The sequence below is a fragment of the Diceros bicornis genome, chromosome 36 (genome assembly GCF_020826845.1).
Source record: "Diceros bicornis minor isolate mBicDic1 chromosome 36, mDicBic1.mat.cur, whole genome shotgun sequence".
NCBI classification, from domain to species: domain Eukaryota; kingdom Metazoa; phylum Chordata; class Mammalia; order Perissodactyla; family Rhinocerotidae; genus Diceros; species Diceros bicornis.
The window spans coordinates 33593383-33614668 of record NC_080775.1 but is presented as its reverse complement, the minus strand read 5'-3'; positions in this window follow the sequence as shown (position 1 = coordinate 33614668).

The following is a 21286-nucleotide window of genomic DNA, read 5'->3' as shown; positions in this document are numbered from 1 at the left end:
CCTTCGGAGGGCATGTGCTGCTCTTGATTCCTTGTCTTAGACTCCTAGACATGTCCACATATGTGTCCATCTCCCAGACAAGGGGACTCTCCGGGAAGCAGAAGGCTTTCCCGTCACGTCCCATCCTTGGACTTTGCACAGGGCTAGCTGCAGTAGGTATTTAATGGATGTCTTTTGAATAAAGAAGCAGACATGGCAGTCTGTGGATTCCCTTCCTACATGTTCCTCTGTCCCTCAGGCTTCACTCTGGCCCTTTATGACGCCCCTTTCCCTCATCTCCACCTGGCGCTCTGATCTCACCTGGATGAAGATTTTGGGGGAGGGGCAGAAGACACCTGGAGAGCATTTCACAGAACCTCTTCTTGTCAGCCCAAAAGACACACATTCAAGGGTAGTTAGAGAGCAGCTTACTGACCCATGCATCAATGGTCCAATTATTTGCATTTAATTTTTCTTTTTCTTTTTGCCCTTAAACCAGTTACCCAGATTTCATGAGAAAAAAAGTTGAATCTCCTATCACCCTACTAAATGCTCCCAAGTTTAACCCACCAAAGCCAGTCCAAAAGGTGGGTTGGATCTCAGAGACTTGTGGGGATGGGCGTCCAGAGTAGGGGCCCGCTCCCCCGCCCCCCCCGCGCGCACACACACACACACACACACACACACACACTTACTAGTTCTTTGACTTTTACAACTCACTAAAGCAAATTTTATTTTTTCAAAAGTGAGACGACAGCGCGTGCCCTTGGTTCTTCCCCGGGGGTTCCTCCTGAAGACCCCAGGAAATGGTATGTGACAGGGCTTTGTAAATGTAAATTACTACCTAGGGGGAAAGAATTGTTGTTACTTAGTCCGTCTGCAACTGGTAAAGATTTGGGATTTTGTAGTAAATTAGAGGAGACACTGTAGTGCTACCTTTTTGTGCTAATTTTTTTTTCCAAACTTACTTCATCCCTTCTCAGGGTCTACAGTGGATGCAAAAGGTTTGGGGTCATTGGCTGCCATAATTTAATCTTGCGCTGGACTCACCCACCTCTGCATTTCACTCCTCCCAAACGCTGCAGCTGTAACTGCTTCAAAACCCTTGGATGAGGATGGAGCTCACACCCACAAGCTTCCTTCGGAGGCCATTGGAATAGGAAATTGTGCATCGCTTTGAAGGAGTGAGAAATGGTCCAAGACAGACTTCCCATGTAGCAGGCTGTCTGGCTCTAGAAAGAGTGAGATGGGAGAAGGAGCCTCTGGAAGTCTCTCTTCCTACTCGTGAGCCACCCCTGCCTTCAGCAGCAGCTCGGAAGCCCACGTGGCCTTAGACAGCAAAGGATGCTTGGAGGAGAAGGTAGGAGGAGGGCTAGGAGGCTGAAAAGAATCTCACGACCCTCCTAACCCCAGGAGAAGAGACCTAGCAGCCACACAGGCCCCTCTCCCAAGCATGAGCCCTGCCCAGGCCCTGCTCCTGAACACGCACTCTGGACTCCACTGGTCCTGTGAGCACTGTGGAGTGGGACGAGGGGGAGAAAAACATTAGTGAAGAGGAAAGATGTGGGAGGGATATTTAAAAATACAAAGTAAAGAATTAAAAAAGGACCAATGGAATAAGAGCGAAATGAGAGAAGGAACATGGGAAAGCTCTAGCGGGAATTTGTAATGCCAACACAGGGACATCTGGAGGGAGCCACAGCTCCACCTCATTTGAGGAAAAGCTCCTAAGGTTTCCAGCAGCCAGATGCAAGTTACAGAGCAAGCTCCTCTCATCTCCACTGCTATCCCCTAACCCAAGTCAAGGTCACCTCACCTGCACTATGAAATAGCCTTATAACCTGCCTCCCTGCCCAGGCCATGCCTCTCAAACTGTTTTACACAGCAACCAGAAAGCTCTTTTTAAAACATAATTCTATCCATGTCATTCCCTAATTAAGACCCATTAATGAGACACACCTCTCTCAATCCAAATGCAGAGCAAAAATAGATAAAATAGAAAAACAGAAAACTAAAGGTGTTAATGAGACTCAAAATAGATAAATCTCTGCATGAACCAGAAACATAAGCCAGTGGGGTTTGCTGGAGCTATGGGCCTGCTGGATGCCATTCTGGACGGAGGCTGTGGCAGTCAGCAGTTTGGTTCCAGTGGGGCAAGGAAGATGAATTACTCCCCTCGAGAATGGGGATCCAGGCTAGCATCACTTACCAGCTCCCATCCCCACTCCCAACACCATCCATAAAAGAAACTAACAGCTGTAGCTAACCATCCCCTGGGAGTGAGAATTTTTAGTAAGCTACAAGCCTAGGAAGGAAAAAGAAGATAGAAATGAAGTCTCCAATCACGTCAGGAAGCAAGCCACAATATCCCCAATACCACTGTGGGACAGGAGCCCTGGAATGCCAGGTCTAGGGCGCAGAGTCCTGAGCAGCTGGGCAAAGGTAACCACAAAACCACTGGCCCAGGAGAGGCGAACGCAAAAGGAAACAGAAAGAAGAAAAACAAAAACAAAAGGCTCCCACTCAAAATAAGCCTGCAAAGCAAAATTCCAAAACAGAGGAAGAAATGTAATACTGAGAAAGGCAGCCAACAAAATCAACATTCAAAACATGACTATGCCCCAGAGGAAATTACATTTGTGGAACCATCTGGCAAAACTTTAAAATAGGTATGTTTGGTTGCCCAATGAGATAAATGAATCACTTCCATTTTAAAAGTGAGATATTTTAAAATAAAAACAGACATAAATGAACAAAATAAAGACATTGAGTTAAAAAACTTAATAGATTTTATATGCTTGGACCTGACACAGAGAGGGAGGTGGTGCATTGCAAGGAGTCTGCACTGAATGCAGCACAGAGAGATCACAAGCGATTAGGATGCACAGAGAGTGGACTGAGGCTCTAAATGTCCAACGGGAGCTCTCAAACAAGGAAATGGAAGCACCATTCAGATTTTACAATTGTCTAGATTTGAAGAAAGACTTCAGATGAATCTTCAGGTGGAAAGTACACTCCAAGAACCAATCAGCATAAATAATTGTAAAGCCATTCCCAGAAGCACCACAGTAAAACTGCAAAACATGAAGAACGAAAAAAAAACATAAACATTTTCTTTCAGCTACCAGAGAGAAAAGGCAGATTATCTACAAAGGAACTACAGTTAGAATAACAGTGGGACTTCTTATCAGAACAATAGATGACAGAAGACAATGGAATTATATCTTCAACTTAATAAGAAAAATCAGTAACTCTCAACCTCAAATTTCATACACAGATAAACTATAATTTAAGACTTAAGGGGAGAAAATATGTGTTCAGACACAAAAATTAACAGCTAAGTACCCACAAACCCTCACTTGAAAAAATATTAAAGGATATTTTACTTCAGGAAAAAGTAAAAAAAGAACTCAGAGAATATATAAAGGATTTAAAAATAAAAAGTGACCAGAGAAAAAGATAAAATGTTATTAACTAATAACTGAAAAATAAAACAACTTTTTAAAAAAAAGAAAACTAGAAACAAAGATAAGATGGGTAGCATATTCTATGGATGGTTGATGTGGGCTGATGTCCATGTCACGTTCAGGGGCAGGATACAAATACTGTGCTAGAAAAATTGACAACTAAAGATGTTGGTTTAAAAGTTAAGAATAACTGACTAAAGGATGGAAATGCCATGTGTAGCTTCCAAATCAGTAAGGACTTAAAAGGTGGAATCTAGGAAACTTTATTACTCCAGTAAAGAGTAGAAAAAGAACTGATAAGGAGGATAGTATAAAGAAAATTAAAAATAGGTTGGTAAAAATATATTAGTAATTAAAATAAACATAAAAGGATTCACCCACCTATTAAAAGATAATTACCTGATTTGCTTAAAAAAATAATTTCTGCCATATGCTACTTGCAAGAGATCATCTAAAAAAAAAAGACACTGTAAGGTTAAATATAAAAGGATAAGTAATATGGCATGCAAATATATTATTTAAAAACAAACCTATTATAGCAATTTTAATACCAGGAAAAAAATGATTTAAGAAAAAATGGATACAGTGGAATAGAAGAGGGATAGAAAGGAATAGAATTCTATATACTACAAAACAACAGAAAACAATTAACAAAATGGCAATAGTAAGTCCTCGCCTATCAATAATTACTTTAAAATAAAAGGATTAAATTCTCTAATTAAAAGACATAGAGGGGCCGGCCCGGTGGCGCAAGCAGTTAAGTGCGCGCGCTCCGCTGCGGCGGCCCAGGGTTCCCTGGTTCGGATCCCGGGCGCGCACCGACGCACTGCTTGGCAAGCCATGCTGTGGCGGCGTCCCATATAAAGTGAAGGAAGATGGGCACAGATGTTAGCCCAGGGCCAGTCTTCCTCAGAAAAAAAAGAGGAGGATTGGCAGGTGTTAGCACAGGGCTGATCTCCTCACAAAAAAAAAAAAAAAAAAGACACAGAATGCTGAATGGATGAAAACAAAAACAAGATCCAACAATATACTGCCTATAAGAGACTCACTTTAGCCTAAAGACACACACAGACTGAGAGTGAAAGGATGCAAAAAGACTTTTCAAGCAAATGGGAACCAAAAAAAGCAAAAGTAGCTATACTTATATCTGACAAAATAGACTTTAAACTAAAAATGGTAAGAAGAGATGAAGAAGGTCATTATATAATGATATAGGGGTCAATACATCAAAAAGATAAAACAATTATAAATATTTAGCACCCAACATTGGAGCACCTAAATATATAAAGCAAAAACTAACAGATGTAAAAGACAAACAGTAATACAGTAATAGTTGGGGACTTTAATATTCCACTCTCAACAATGGGTAGATCATCCAGATCTAGAATCAATAGGGAAACAGAGGATTTGAACAACATTATAGACCAAATGAACCTAACAGACATATATAGAACATTCTATCCAACAACAGCAGAAAACACATTCTTCTCAAGTATATGAAACATCTTCTAGGATAGATTATATGTTAGGCCACAAAACAAGTCTTAGCAAATTCAAGAAGATTGAAATCATACCAAGTATCTTCTTTGACCACAATGGCATGAAACTAAAATCAGTAACAAGAGAAAAACTGGAAAATTTAAGAACACATGGAAATTAAACAACACTCTCCTGAACAACCAATGGATCAAAGAAGAAATTAAAGGGGAAATAAAAAATTTTCTTGAAACAAACAAAAATGGAAACACAACATACCAGAACTCGTGGGATGCAGCAAAAGCAATTATGAGGGAAGTTCACAGCAATAAACGTCTACCTTAAGAAGCAAGAAAGATACCAAATAAACAACCTAACTCTATGGCTTAGGGAACTAGAAAAAGAATACTAAACCAAGCCCAAAGTTAGAAGAAGAAAGGAAATAATAAAGATTCGAGCAGAAATAAATGAAATAGAGAACAGAAAGACAAAATTGACAAACTCTTAGCTAGACTAACCAAGGAACAAAGAGAAAGGACCCAAATCAACAAAATTATCAATGAAAAAGGAGACATTACAACTGGTACCACAGAAATTCAAAGGCTTGTAAGAGGCTACTGTGAACAACTATATGCCAACAAACTGGACAACCTAAAAGAAAAAGAAAAAATCTTAGAAACAAACAGCTTACCAAGACTGAATCCTAAAGAAATAGAAGATCTGAATAGACAATTTTCTAGCAAGGAGATTGAATCAGTAATCAAAAATTTCCCAACAAAGAAAAGCCCAAGATCAGATACCTTCAATGGTGAATTTTACTAAACATTTAAAGAATAATTAACACTAATTCTTCTCAAACTCTTCCCAAAAATCGAAGAGGAAAGAACACTCCCAAACTCATTATGTGAGGCCAACATTATCTTGATACCAAGACTAGAAAAGAACATTACTAGAAAAGAAAACTACAGGGTGATGTTACTGATGAATATAGATGCAAAATTCTCAATAAAATACTAGCATACCAAATTCAGGAGCACGTTAAAAGAAACATACACCATAATTAAGCAGAATTTATCCTGGGATGTAAGCATGGTTTAACATACGCAAATCAATCAATGTGATACATAGCATTAATAGAATGAAAGAAAAGAATCATATAATCATCTAAATAGATACAGAAAAAGCATTTAACAAAATTCAATGTCCATTCACAGTAAAAACTCTTAACAATTTAGGCACAGAAGTTACATATCTCAACATAGTTATTATTGAGGGCCATATATGAGAAGCCCACAGCTAACATCATACTCAATGATAAAAGATTAAGAGCTTTTCATGTATAGCTCATTTTAAACGTGTCTCCACTAATGTTTGCAGCTGTGTTATTTGTATAAAATAAGGCATTTAAGCAATAATTGCCTAATATCAACTTGTCATCCATCCTACAGTATCTTGTACAACAACTTTTTCTTTAATTTTATATCATTAATTTGCACTTGGTGTTTGACGCCAAAGATAATTTAAAATGCAGTGCGAACATTTTAGTTTTTTATTCCAAAAATTTACATTTTATAAATTTTTATTGATATCAATTATTTGCAAACTTAAAAGTTGTTAGCCAGCAGAGTATATATGGTTTTTTTTCTTAACACATATTATTATTAGTACTTCTTAGTTGCTGGTTCAAACCATAAATTAATTACACCCACTAGTTGCAAACTAGTCTAGATCAGACAGTTGTGACTCAAATTGTTCCATCCCTGTATATGTCATAAACTGTAAATGAGAGTTGTTGGTAGATGACAGATATCGTTAAAAGAACATCAAAGGTTTCTCTACTGTGTTTAACATTAACACTCTAGAGTGTACACAGAAGTATTTGTATAGACCACTAATTCTTGTATCTCCTTCCTGAAATGTTCTATCTATAAATAAACCTGTATGTCAAATATGAAGCAAAAAAAAGAGATTAAAAGCTTTTATCTAAGATCAGGAAAAAGACAAGGGTGCCCACTCTCACCACGCCTATTCAGCATAGTACTAGAAGTCCTAGCCAGAGCATTCAGGCAAGAAAAAGAAATAAACGGTAGCAGGATTGGAAAGAAAGAAGTAAAATTGTCTCTGTTTGCAGATAACATGACTTTATATATAGAAAATTCTAGACAACCAAAAAACCATTAGATCTAATAAACGACTTCGGTAAAGTTGCAGGATACAAAATTAACATACAAAAATCAGTAGCATTTCTATACACTAACAACAAATTTTCTGGAAAAGAATTAAATCAATCCCATGTACAATAACATCAAAAACAATAAAATACTTAGGAATAAATTTAAGTAAGGAGATCAAAAATCTCTACTCTGAAAACTGCAAGACATTAACAAAAGAAATACAAGAAGACAAATAAATGGAAAGGTATCCCATGTTCATGAATTGGAAGAATTAATCTTCCTAAAATGTCAATACTACCAAAAGCCATCTGTAGATTCAATGCAATCTCTATCAAGATTCCAATGGCATTTTTTACAGAAGTAGAAAAGACACTCGTAAAATTTATATAAAACCATAAAAGACTCTGAATAGCCAAAGAAATCCTGAGAAAGAAGAACAAAGCAGGAAGCATCAAATTTCCTGATTTTAAGCTATACTTCATAGTACAAAAGGCTATAGTCATCAAAACAGTATGGTGCTGGCATAAAAACAGACAAATAGACCAATGGAGCAGAATCTAGAGCCCAGAAACAAACCCAAGCATATATAATCAACTAAGATTGGACAAAGGATCCAAGAATACTCACTGGAGAAAAGACAGTCTTTTCAATAAACGGTGCTGGGATAATTGGATATTCACATGTAAAAGAATGAAACTGGACCTGTATCTCACACAACTCACAAAAATTAACTCAAAATGGATTAAAAACTTGAAAGATACGAAACTCCCAGAAGTAAATATAGGCACAAAGCTCCTTGATGTGGGTCTTGGTAATGATTTTTTGGATATGACATCTAAAGCACAAGCAACAAAATAAAAAATAAAAAAAAATGGGACTACATCAAACTATAAAGCTTCTGCACAGCAAAAGAAACGATTAACAAAATGGACAACCTATGGAATGAGAAAAAATATTTGCAACTATATATCTGATAAGGGGTTATTATTCAAAACATATAAAGAACTCATAAAACTCAATAGCAAAAAAAACAAATAACCCAATTAAAAAATGGGCAGAGGACCTGAATAGACATTTCTCCAAAGAAGATATATGAAAGGTGAACAGGTACATGAAAAGATGCTCAACATCTCTAGTCATTGGGGAAATGCAAATTAAAAACACAATAAGCTATCACCTCATGCCTGTTAGAATGGCCGTCATCAAAAAGACAAGGCCTAACAAATGCTGGTGAGGATGTGGAGAAAAGGGAACCCTTGTGCACTGTTGGTGGGACTGTAAATTGGTACAGCCACCATGGAAAACAGTATGGAGGATCTTCAAAAATTGTAAATAGAACTACCATATGATCCAGTTATTCCACTCTGGGAATATATCCAAAGGAAATAAAAACACTAACTCTGCACCCCTAGGTTCATAGCAGCATTATTTATAATATCCAAGATGTGGAAACAACTTAAGTGTCCATCTATGTATGATGGATAAAGAAGTTGTAATATATAAACACAATGGAATATTTTTCAGCCACGAAAAAGCAAGGAAATCCAACCATTTGCAATAATGTGGATGAACCTGACAGCATTATGCTAAGTGAAATAAGTCCGAGAAAGAAAGACAAATACTATGTGATCTCACTTATATGTGGAATCAAAAACAAACAAACAAACTCATAGAAAAAGAGGTCAGACTTGTAGTTACCAGAGGCGGAGGGTGGGGAAAGGGAAATTGGAGGAAGGTGGTCAACAGGTACAAACTTCCAGTTATAGGATAAATAAGTAAGTACCAGGGATGTAACGTATAGAATGATGACTATAGCTAACACTGCTGTATGATATATAGGAAAGTTGTTAAGAGAGTAAATCCTGAGTTCTCATCACAAGGAGAAATTTTTTTCCTTTTTTCTTTCTTTTCTTTTCTTTTTATTGTGTCTATATGAAAAGATGGATGTTAGCTGAACCCATTGTGGTAGTATCACAATATATGTAAATCAAACCATTATGCTGTACACCTTAAATTTATAGTGATGTATGTCAATTATTTCCCAATAAAATTTCAAAAAAAAAAAAGACATATATAATTCTGCACCCAAAGAACTAGCAGTACACATTCTTTGTACATTGATTATTTTCTAATAATGAACATTTTAGGTCACAAAGGAGTCTCAATGAAAATCAAAGATTTAGTATCACATAAACCACATTTTCTGACCAAAATGCAATTAAATTTTGTATAAACATAAAAAGATAGCACCAAAAAAAGTATGATTAGAAACTTTAAAGCACACACGAAAACAACTCATAGGTAAAACAAGAATTCCCAATAAAAATCAGTAATGTTTAGTACTGAACAATAATAAATTAACTACATAAAAACTTATGAGATGAAGCCATAAGAGTATTTAATTATAAAATTATAATGTGAAATGTATTCATTTTAAAAACAAATAAGATCAAATATAGAGGAGTTAAGCATACAATCTATGCTTGGTGGGGAAGAACACATTCTAAAAAACAAAAAGGAGAGAAATAAAAAGGTAAGAAAATAATAAAATAGAAAACAAAGAAATAGATAAAGTACTCAAAAAGTGGTTCTTTGAAAAAGATAATGAAGTAGAAAAATCACTTGTAAGACTGGTTAAGGAAAAAGAGAAAACACAAAATAATAAGATTAAGAATAAAAGGAAGCCATGATTATTGACATAGAAATATGTTTAATTGGGAGAATTCAATAAACAATTTTATCAAAATAAAATAGAAAGCTTAGGTAAAATAACTTTTTAGAAAATTAAAATTACCAATATTGACTATAGAAGAAATATATAACTGAACAAATTAATAATCCATTTAAAATTAAATTAATAATCAAATCTCCACCTCCAAAAGTCATCAGACCCAGAGTATTTCAGAGGAGAATTTTACCAAATTTTCATGCCACAAACAATTTCTATTTTACTAACTATTTCAGAGTTAAATGAGGAGAAAAAGGTACCCATTTGGAGGTATTGGTCAATATAAATCCTGTCAAAAGAGACAGGATAAATGTCATAAATAAAATTATAGTTAAATATAGTTGAATATCATATATGTAAAAATATCACACATGCAAACATCCTGAAAAACTAATTTTTAAAAAACAAGTCAAATTTAAATGTTTTTGAAAATAATATACCATATATTAATATAAGTATGAATAAGACCAAATAGATATACAAGGATATAAAAGATATTTCAACATTAGAAAAATCTGTTGATATAATGGAGAATAGTCAGAAATTAAAAGGAAAAAAACAAAATTGTCCACTCAAAAAATTTTTACAAAGCATTTGACAAAATTCAACACCTTTTCAATATTAAAATATATTTGAGAACTAGAAGGAATTAGGAAAATTATTAAACTGAATAACTAACCAAAAACTACATAAAATATTATAGTTAACAGTAAATTTTAGAAAATATTTATTCATCATGAATTTTTTTTGTTTCCAGTTATCACTGTTTGTGTTCAACATTATACTGAATGTCTAATTCAATTCAACAAGACAGGAAAAATAATTGGTAAATATGAAAATTAGAAATGAGAAGACAAAATTTCCCTTTATTTGTAGGTGCTGTAATTGTTCACAGAGGAAATTTAAAAGACTCTAGTTAGTATTGTAGCCCTTCATACATAATACAGAAATTCTGCAATGATATAGATACTTTTCTTGTAACTGAAGAATTTCTTGTAATTTAGCACTGCCAGTTTTGCTAGCAATAAACTTTCTTAGTTTTCTTTCATCTGAAAATATTTTTTATGTATTATTATCATTACTATTTCAGAATATTTTATCTGGATATAGAATTCTGAGTTGGCAGGGTTTTTTTTCCTTCAGCACTTTAAACATGTTATTTCACTGACTTCTGGACTCTATTGTTTGATGAGAAGTAAACAGTTATTTCAATGATTACTTCCTAATACATAATGTATTGCTTTTCTCTGTCTGTTTTCAAGACTTTCCCTTCCTCTTTGGTTTTCCAGTTTGACTAGGGTGTTCTTAGGCATGTTTTTCTATTTATCCTACTTGAGATTTTCTGAGCTTCTTGAATCTATAAATTTTTCTTTCAGCAAATTTGAAAAATTTTCTGCCATTGTTTCTTTAAGTAATTTTTTCTGCCCATTATCTCTCTCCTATATTTCTGGGCCTCCAATTATGCATATGTTAGATCTCTGATATTATTCCCCAGTACTCTGAGGCTCTGTTCATATTCTCCAATCTTATTTTTCTCTGTTCTTCTTATTGGATAAGTTGTATTGGTCAATTTTAAGCTAACTATAATTTCCTCTGTCATCTGCATTCAACTGTTAAGCTTATTCAGTGATTTTTTTTATTTCATATATTTTATTTCTCAGTTGTAGAATTTCTATACTTCATACTTCTTATTCTTCCACTGAGATGTTTCTCTCTTTTTGTCTGATATGAGCATATTTTCCTTTACATCATTAAGCATTGTTAAAATTTCTGCTCTCTAAGTCTTGCCTGATCATTCCAACATCTGGGGGTTGGTTTTTGTTAATTTTCTTTCCCTAGAGAATGAGTCACATTTTCCTAAGTCTTCAAAACTTCAGTAATATTGGTTGTATCCTGGACATTGTGTATATTATATTATAAAGACTCTGGATTCTGTTACAGTCCTCTAAAGAGTGTGGATTGTTTTTATTTGTTTACAAGGCACTTAACATTGTTGGACTGAAACTGAAAACTCTGTGTCTTGGATGGCAACTCAAATCTCAGTTCACTTCTTTTGTCTTTAGCTGAGCTTCTCAGTCTGCCCCACATACATTTGACTCAAGAGTCAGCCAAGATTTGGACAGAATCTATACAGAGAATCTGGGGATTTCCTCTTGGGCTCTCTCCTTTCTGAGATTCCTCCTTAATTTTATGGAGACTGAATTTGTCCCCTGGGTCTTCACTCTAGAAATACTATAGGTTTTCCTAGAATTTCAGCTGCCTCACATGGTAGAGAATCCTCTGAAGCTGGCTAAAACTGGGACACTCCTAGGGCTATCACCTTCTTCCAAGTGTCAACATTCTTCCAAAATATTCCTGCTTTGGTTCACTTTCCAGTGCCTGCAAGTGCTGTTTTTGTTTTTGTTTTTTTTCTTTTCTTCCCTTTACTTTTTTATTTTTGTTTGTTTGTTACCTTTTTGTTTGTCCAAAGCATGTAGTTATTATATGTGGGAGGCTCAGTCTGATAGGAGCTTACTTGGCTATTACCAGAAGTGGAACCAATTTTAAAAAACTTACAGACTATTTGAACTTGTGAAAGAGTACAGCAAGTTGCTAGATACAAGGTCAACATGGCTTTACTTAAAATATAATAGGAAATAAAAATTTTTAAATTCCCACACAAAATTATAAGCACTTGGTATTAATCTAACAAAAAACATGTAAGAACTTTATGAAAATGATTGTTCATGGATCTATAAGGAGTTTGTTGAGAGAGCAACTATATTCATGGATGGAAAAACTCAATAGAGTAAAAATATCAGTTTTTCAAAAAGTAATCTATAAATTCAAAACAATTCTGATTAAACATCCAAGAGGAAAAAAAAAAACAAAAACAAACCAAGCTCACAGATGCAGAGAACAGATTGGTGGTTGCCAGAGGTGGGAGGTGGGGGTGGGAGAAACGGATGGAGATCAAAAGGAAAAGACGACCTGAAATCAGAGTTTTCAATTAAGACAACTATACACTGAAGCAAAGTAGAGGTTACAACTTGCTCAAACTCTCAATCAAGCATAGGAAACTAATAACCGTGGAGTATACGGATTATAGCTGACTCAACGATTGCAGCTAAAAAAATCGATCAACTTATATTTCATGAATTCAAAACAATACTCCTAAGACTAGAAGTAATCCTTTAATTTTGTAGCCATGGATATCAATGAAAACATTTGAAATTTCCATTTTTTATTTCAAAATGCTCACATTACGCAATTCCATATGGTTCACCCTCAATATGTATAGCTTTACAGAATTTCAGCTGCAACCATTCAAGTAAATGTGAAGAAAAATATCCCATTTTCATTTTTAAGCATACTGATGTATGAAAATGTTATTCCCAAAATAAACCACAAATAAATGCACAAATTAAAAAAAAAAAAGGTGTAGGGCAAGAATTAGTTACTCTCACATAACTTCTTTTTTATTACAGTGAAGAAAATACCAGCAGATTTTTACGAAATGGGAGAATGTCAGAGTTTATTCATAAATTATCTTTAGGTTAATGGGCCAAAGTTATCCATACAGAAAATATTACTTGGTATGGATTAAATTACAAGGCTAGAAAACAACATTGAGCTTTAGCTACAAGCCTACCATGGACTCTACAGCCCTGGGTAAATTATTTGCTTTTTGTTTCTTTGGTTTTTAAGTTCTTGCATCTATTAAAAAAGAAAGAAAGAAAGAAATATACAGTGTATCTGTGATATTAAAATTTCAAGGGGAGGGAAATTAGGAAAAAAGTATATCTTCTTTCAAATGTACATGTAACATTTGCAAATATTGTTACAAACACAATCTCAATAAATGTCAATGGATAGTTATAACACAAACAGTATACACATATATGTAGGGAACCTATAGAGAGTGGGAATTAATAGGTTGGAGAGGACTGAGGTATCAGCGAGCGTCTCTGACTAGACATTGTTTCGTTGTTTTATTTTAAAGATACATTATGCATTAAAAGAAGATAATATTATCTAGTCCCTGTGTGCAGAATGGTATTAGGGAGCCCAGTTAGTAATCTGCTATAGCAAATGTTCAGAACCAAGACAATGGTAATTTGGAGTGGAATATTATTTGAGTGTTGAGAACTGGTGTAATCTGCGACGTATTCAGGAAAAAAAAAATTAAAAAGTAAAAACAGAACTTGCTGATAGATTGGATATTAGGTGTGAGAGAAAGGGAAGAATTATGATGATTCCTAGGATTTTGGCCTGATTCAGTATATAATATTGCTTTCCTTCATGAGCATTAATTTAAGTGTCTGCTCTACTTTTTGGTTTGTTTCTTAATTATCGTCAAAAGGAAATATTAGTTCATTTTGGGGGGGGGTACCTTTTTATCTTTTTCCTTATGAGTCAGCTCCAAGCCTTACAGAGTAGCTGAAGCTTTTCAAGGGACTTGAAGCAAAGAGGAGTCTCATTTTAAATTGGGAATTCAAGGAACCTTGAAAGGACCTGAGGCAAGAAGGAGTCATAAAGGAAAAACTTGGTCATTGGACAAAGCGTAAGTGGTGAAGAGGCAGTTATGGGAACGACCCACAGGAAAGATATTGGGAAGACCATTTCCATTTTGGATGTCAATTTTGACCATCTGTCCACATTCAGGGGTATTAAGTGGGGCTGAGGCTTGAAAGCAGGATGTTCCCAGCAGAGAGCTCTTGCATTATGAGCCTCACTGCCAAGTGTGCTGGCTGCTTTCACACAATTTCTGTAAGGCATTAATATCTTTTAATGAAGCTTGTTTGTAAATAACGTGACACAGAAAGTGCTTTCCTGTCCTAATGTAATATGGGCAGCTTAAGGAGCTGATGCTGGAATCCAAAACATAGGTATAAGAATTTTTTCCAGAGTCTGGAACTCTGATGTGGACCTGGGAAGAACTCTCCACAGTAAATCACCTAACATTATATGACTACAAATTCACACTAATAAGGAGGTAAAAATTGAGAAATTTTGTCACTAGCAACAGCTAAAGTCTAACATTTGTATCTTCATTCAATATCTTCATTTTCCTACTTTAAATGGAACTATCAAAAAAAAAAATTCTGGCTAACTTCCTGTGTGATTTGGGTGTAGGATTGTTGTAGAAGAAGAAAAGAAAACCATGAAGTGCGAACAGAACAGAAAGGGAATTTCAACCAGATCCTGGGATGTTGATCAGGGAAATGAATCATCCTTAGCTATCGAAACATAAAGTTGATGGAGACAAAATTGTGTCTCTGAGGCCAAATGAGGACTTACCTCCAGTGTGGTGGATTTTCAGAATTTTCAAAATGTGGAAGGAGACGGCTCAAGACCAAGAGCAGATCTGGAGTCCCATCTAGATGCTATTACGGCTTCCACATGACACTGGCATCTACCATCTCTGGACAGTAGTAAATCTCCCCAGTACTCTCTTGAGGACCCCCATTACTTCCTTGTTTCTCAGACTATAGATAAGAGAGTTCAGTACTGGAGTAATGATAGTACAAAATACAGGGAGGATGTTGTCCTGCTGGGGACAATGGTAGGAAGTGGGCTGGATGTACATAAACATGGCAGCTCCATAGTACATTCCAACCACGGTCAGGTGAGAAGAGCACATGACGAGGGCTTTCTGCCTTCCCTTGTGTGAGGACATGTGGGGGACAGAAACTAGGACAAATGTATAAGAGGTGAGGATAGCAGCAAGGGTAGGCATGACAAAGATTACACTTGTCACATACGCCATGCGCTCATATCTGGAACGCATTGAAGTTGCAACAGGACAACCTCAGCAAGGCTGGGATCTTGCAGAGCAGGTGCCTGATTTCCTGGGACATGTAGAAAGGAAAATGCATAGTATACGATGTGAGTATCACAGAATTTAGGATCCAAGATGTGGCCATATAAGCCAGCAGAGGACCTCATGAGGCCTCATGAGGACCACGTAGTTCAGAGGATGACAAATAACCGCATCCCTGTCACAGGCCATGAACATCAGTATGAAGTTCTCTGCACCTCCCGAGGTGAGGACCACTAACATCTGAAAGGCACAGCCCCCAAAGGAGATGGTGTTCTCCCCACGCAGATAACCACGAGTGTTCTGGGAGTAACCAAAGATGCAAACAAAAAAAGAAATAAAATTTTTTTAAAAGTCCAAGAGGGTTTTTCATGGACAAGCTGGCCCTTAAACTCATATCGAGAACAACTCTAAAGCACTGGAGTAACGACTTGCCACATAAAGTTGCGTGGGAAAAAGCAAGTTGCAAAATTATAGAGCATAATATTAATTATATAAAGTTTTAAACCTTGCAAAACTATATTATGCATTATTTATAGCTACATAAAGTTTTAGTGGGAGGGTAAAGCCTGAATGTGAATGGTGGATGCAAATGCTATAGGGTGATTATCTCCGGGAAGAGAGAGAGCGAAATCAGAAAGGTATGCATGAAGGCATCGTGTGTATCTGCAGTGTTACATTCCTCTAAAAAGAGGAAATTAGGGAAAAATATCCAAATTTAATAAAGTTGAGTGGTCAATACAGAGATCTTTGTTTTCAGTATGTTTGAAATCCTGTTTTTCGACACAAACATTGTGAAGATCACGCAATTGCTGTTCACTGCTCTTAGAATAAAGTTAGAAATCCCTAGCTTGACCTACGTCAGCCACTCTCCTCCTGGCTCTCTTCCTTCCAGGCTCTGCCCTTCGTGCTCCCTGCCTCAGGACCTGCATATAACATGTGCTGTGCCCTCTAAGAGGAACACTGCCTCCCACACCACCCTCTTACCTTAGCCAACTCCTCTGCCACCACCGAGCTCCGACGTCACACTGCCAGAAACAACGTGCTTGCCCACCTACCATAGAACAAGCTAGGGTCCCCGTCACAAGCTCTCACACACTGTGAACTTCTCTCCCCTTGCCCTTGTAAACATAAAATTAATTATTTTATTTATATAACTTTTTAAATATCTGCTTTGTAAATTCCACAGGAGCAAAGAAAACATCTGTTCTATTCACCACTTAATGTATCACAAGTCTTGATATCTAGAATATATTCAATTGATGTGTTGGGAGAAGGTGAATGGAGGAAAGGGAAAGAGGAAAGGGAGGGAGGGAGGCAGGGAGGAAGGAAGGAAGGAAGGAAGGAAGGAAGGAAGGAAGGAAGGAAGGAAGGAAGGAAGGAAGGAACCACAACCTAGGCACCATTTCTATATAAAATTATACACATTTGAAAAATGCCACAGGCCAGGCACACTGTTTTTAAGGAACTGTAGAGATTATCTAGTGACCAAATTCTTGATTTTTAAAGTGAGGAAATTGAGACTCCCAAGAAATGGACAGTAAGTAATCACCCTGCCACTGGTAGAACGGTCCTAGAATCCCGGTCCCCGGCGTTGAACCTCACGCTCTTTCCACTTTACCAAGTTGCCAATTAGCACTTTAGTGTCAGAACAAGTTTTGACCCTGTGTTCGTTTTAAGTTTATTAGATGATGCGTCCACGCAGCAACACTGCTATATATACCACAACAAACGTGTCTATTTTGACAGTGAGTGCTTAATGTTTCCCTTTTTGACAAAGCTCACATTTCATATCTTTTAATTATCACACAAAATATAGAGAAATGAATCATATGATTACGACCTTGTGAAAAAAGAAAGAGTATGCGTGATTTTTTTGTAACTTCTCCTCCAACAGATGCCCTCCTAAAACACCTGACACTGGGTATTGAATGTTAGTTCCAACCAGCAGGGAGAAAGCGGCTGTTCATTTACTGAGCATTCTGGATTGCTGGTCGGGAATGGTGAGGTCAAGAGAAGTGGAGGAGGAGAGACAAAGAGAAAGTAGGATGATACCTAAGATAACTTCAATTTCTCTCTCTTTTTTTTTTTTTTTGTGAGGAAGACCAGCCCTGAGCTAACATCTGTGCCCATCTTCCTCCACTTTATATGGGACACCGCCACAGCATGGCCTGACAAGTGGTGCCTCGGTGCGCGCCCGGGATCCAAACCCGGGCCGCCAGCAGCGGAGCATGCACACTTAACTGCTACGACACAGGGCTGGCCCCTAACTTCAATTTCTTAAGACGTATATTGAAAAGAGCTAGGGGCTGGTTTCTATTGGCCTGCACTCCGTTTTTCCAGTGTTCAGTTATCCACAACTCCTGATCTATAATTTTGCATTTCCAACAGGGGCCCAGTTGCAGGAAGCCACAATTAAGAGTTCCTGCTAAATTGTGTATTAGTCATTATTTTAACATTCACTGTAACAATATATTCAATAGTGTATTTGTATATTTAAAAGGGAGAAAAGGAATTATTCTACATTAATATTACGCATTAGTTTAGTGAATGAAGCAGTTAATTTAAGTGTAGTCTAATAAGACCACATAGAGTTTTCAACACTTGGCCCTACTAAAACGCACACACACTCACCAACACTCTCACACACAAACACTCGAGCTCACATACACACACCACTTAATTCGTTACTATTGCAGTAAATATTTATTAGACAATAAATTTAAAGACGAAAGCTATTCCTGAAAGAGTTCAAAGCTCTTTTGTATTTTGAAATAAGCTGACAAAGGTGATGATGATGATGATGATGGTGGTGGTGAATATTGACAAAGAAGCATGACTAACATTTCATTTAATTATGTAAGCATGCGTGTTTGCTATGTGCCAGGCGTTATACTAAGGACTTTACATGCATTAATTATCTTACTTAACCCTTGTAAGACCAGATGAAATAGGTAATTTTATTACTCATTTTACAGTTGATAAAAGTAAGGTATTCCTGCCCAAAACTTATCTAACTTTAAAGTATCTGTGCCCAGCCACTTTGCTAACTGTCTCACCTGCCCCACCCTGCTTTTAGAGTACCAGAAAGAACATTATCATGGAATCAAACAATTTCAGAATCAGAAGGAAACTTATAGATCATTCTAGCACAACTCCTTCATTTTAAGGAAGAGGAAGCTGAGATTCTTACTATCAACTAGAATCTTTTAATATTTAATGGGAGCATAGACTCAAAATAATAACTAATAAATAAGCTGGTTCTAAAAGATGGTCCTGACACACAACAAAGTCTGCAGTGGACAGGACAAAGCAAGGGCTCACTAAACGTCTAGTGGAAGAATGACTTCATCGAAGACTTTGCCAATACAAATCTTATAAGCCCCAGTTTCTCAGGGGAACTCAAGGTCAGCCCATTGTTTTTAAGCGAGGCGTCTGGCCACTTGGCTTCCACTTAACTGGCATTGAAATAGGGGTTCTTTTTCCAATGGCTTGCTTCCAATCCTCTCCGTCAGAGCCCCAGTTATTACAACTATGTAAAAAAAATGCCATTTATTCTCATTGCTAAATCTTAGTCTTTTTAAATTAGTTCTATCCCTGAGAAGTTAAGGAGTAGAACGCAAAGAGAAACAATTGCCATACAATTTCCTTCATAGACAAGGCATGCAATTAACTACAGAATCGTAGAATCTATCAGTTGGACCTTATTCCAACCTCCCAGTTGTTGAAGGAATCCCACCTAAAACACACATGACCTGGTTATCCCGTCTCAAAATACGTCTGGATTCAGGCATTCCCTGTTTGACAAAGACATCTGTTCCACTTTTAGATGGCTTATTTCATAGAAAGATTTCTTTTTTCCCTACAATCTGCCTCCATAAAACTTCTCCCCATGGTTTCTAGTACTTCTCCTGGAGCTATAGCTTGTACCATGATGTATTAAGCATATTTTTTATTTTCCATATTTGATGATGTTTTGACATCTTCCGGGAGAGGCAGGCTGGGGAGAAACTGCCCCTCTCAGGAATAACTAATTCCTGAAATAACAAGAAAACTCGCCTTTCATATACAACCAAGCAAGTCCATACCCGCAACAACCTCCTTTATCCAACTCTCACACACCAAGCCAATGTGTCCTCTGCCCTATGTCACCCCAGGGCCAGGTACCAGATGACCAGGGACATCCCCTTGGCCTAAGGCCTGCTGGAATCATTCAAACTAGCCAGTCCTAAGCTGTTCCCCTCTCTGCCTTGCCTTTCCCACGGAAAACACAGTGCAGGCCGTGGCCTGTCCTTTCTCCTGCTCTTTCCAGCACACGAGTACCTCCCCATGTGGCCCTGTATGGCACGCCATGCCCCTCCTCTCGGGATCTGTAAGTAGTGAACATCTTCTTTCACCAGCATTAGCCTCCTTGTGTTGTCATTTGGTCACCTCTGTAAATTACAATCCCATGGGTGCAATCACTGAGATATCTGACAGCCCATCTAAGGCTATGACCCTGTCCCTTCCAAATCTTCTCTTTATGCCCTAGACCCATATCCTTCATCACATTTCTCAAGACTCTACAGCCCTTCACATAGGGTCTGACTATTTTAGAGTGCTAAAGGACTTTTAATTTCTTTGACCTGGGCAATATGCTTTTATCAATTCAGTCATTATCTTTTTCAGTACTAACTTAACACTACTGGTTAAAATAAAGTTTTATTGTTAACAAAAACTTTCAACTCCATTTCACATGAATATTTGTTAAACCAAACTTCCTCAATCCTTACTTGCACAAGTGATTTTTAAACTAAATGTTAAAATTCACTATTGTCTCCATTAAATTTGCAGTTACTTACCAGGACAAGATACCTCTACCATAGCATTTATATATATTATATAATTATAATTAATTATTATATAATATAATATATATAAAATATATATAATTATACATTATATAATTATATAATATAATATAAATTAGTTATAATTTATATATATGTCATATAAGAATATATATATTCTTAACTAATAAAAAACTATCATGACAGCAGTAATAATGGTGGCTAAAATGTCTCGGGTGCTACTATGCTAAGTATTTGACATGCAATATGCTATTAAGTCCTCACAAAAGGGCTGTGGAGTAGATACTCTTATCCCATATTATAGATAAGAACATCAAGACTTTTAGAAAGTAAGTGTCACTTGCCCAAGGTTACACAAATTGATGTTAGAACAGGGATTCAAATTCAGGCTTAAGTCCTATATTACCTGATCTTATTTATTACATTTTGTTTTAGTTGTTCATGCTTTTATCTCCCAGTTAAATTGTAAGAATCCCCAATGTGCTTATCTTTATATACCTGATACTGGCTCAAGACAAGGTTGACATAAGGGAAGCCATATTGTAGAAAAGAAAAACTCTATTGTAACTTTGAATGACCTCTGATGAACTAACCCAGCTGCATATGCACCCTCCAGGAGATCTAACTGCTCTGTAGATTTTACGACCCCTGCTTGCGCATGTACCTCCCAGCCGAGATAAGATGATAACTTCGTTTTTTTTGAGTTCCTTAGGAATGTGATGACCCCCGAACAGAGAATCTATGCTGATAGCCATCATCAATGAAAACTGAAAGATCTGGTGTGGCACTCCCAGTCTGTAACACCAGAAGGT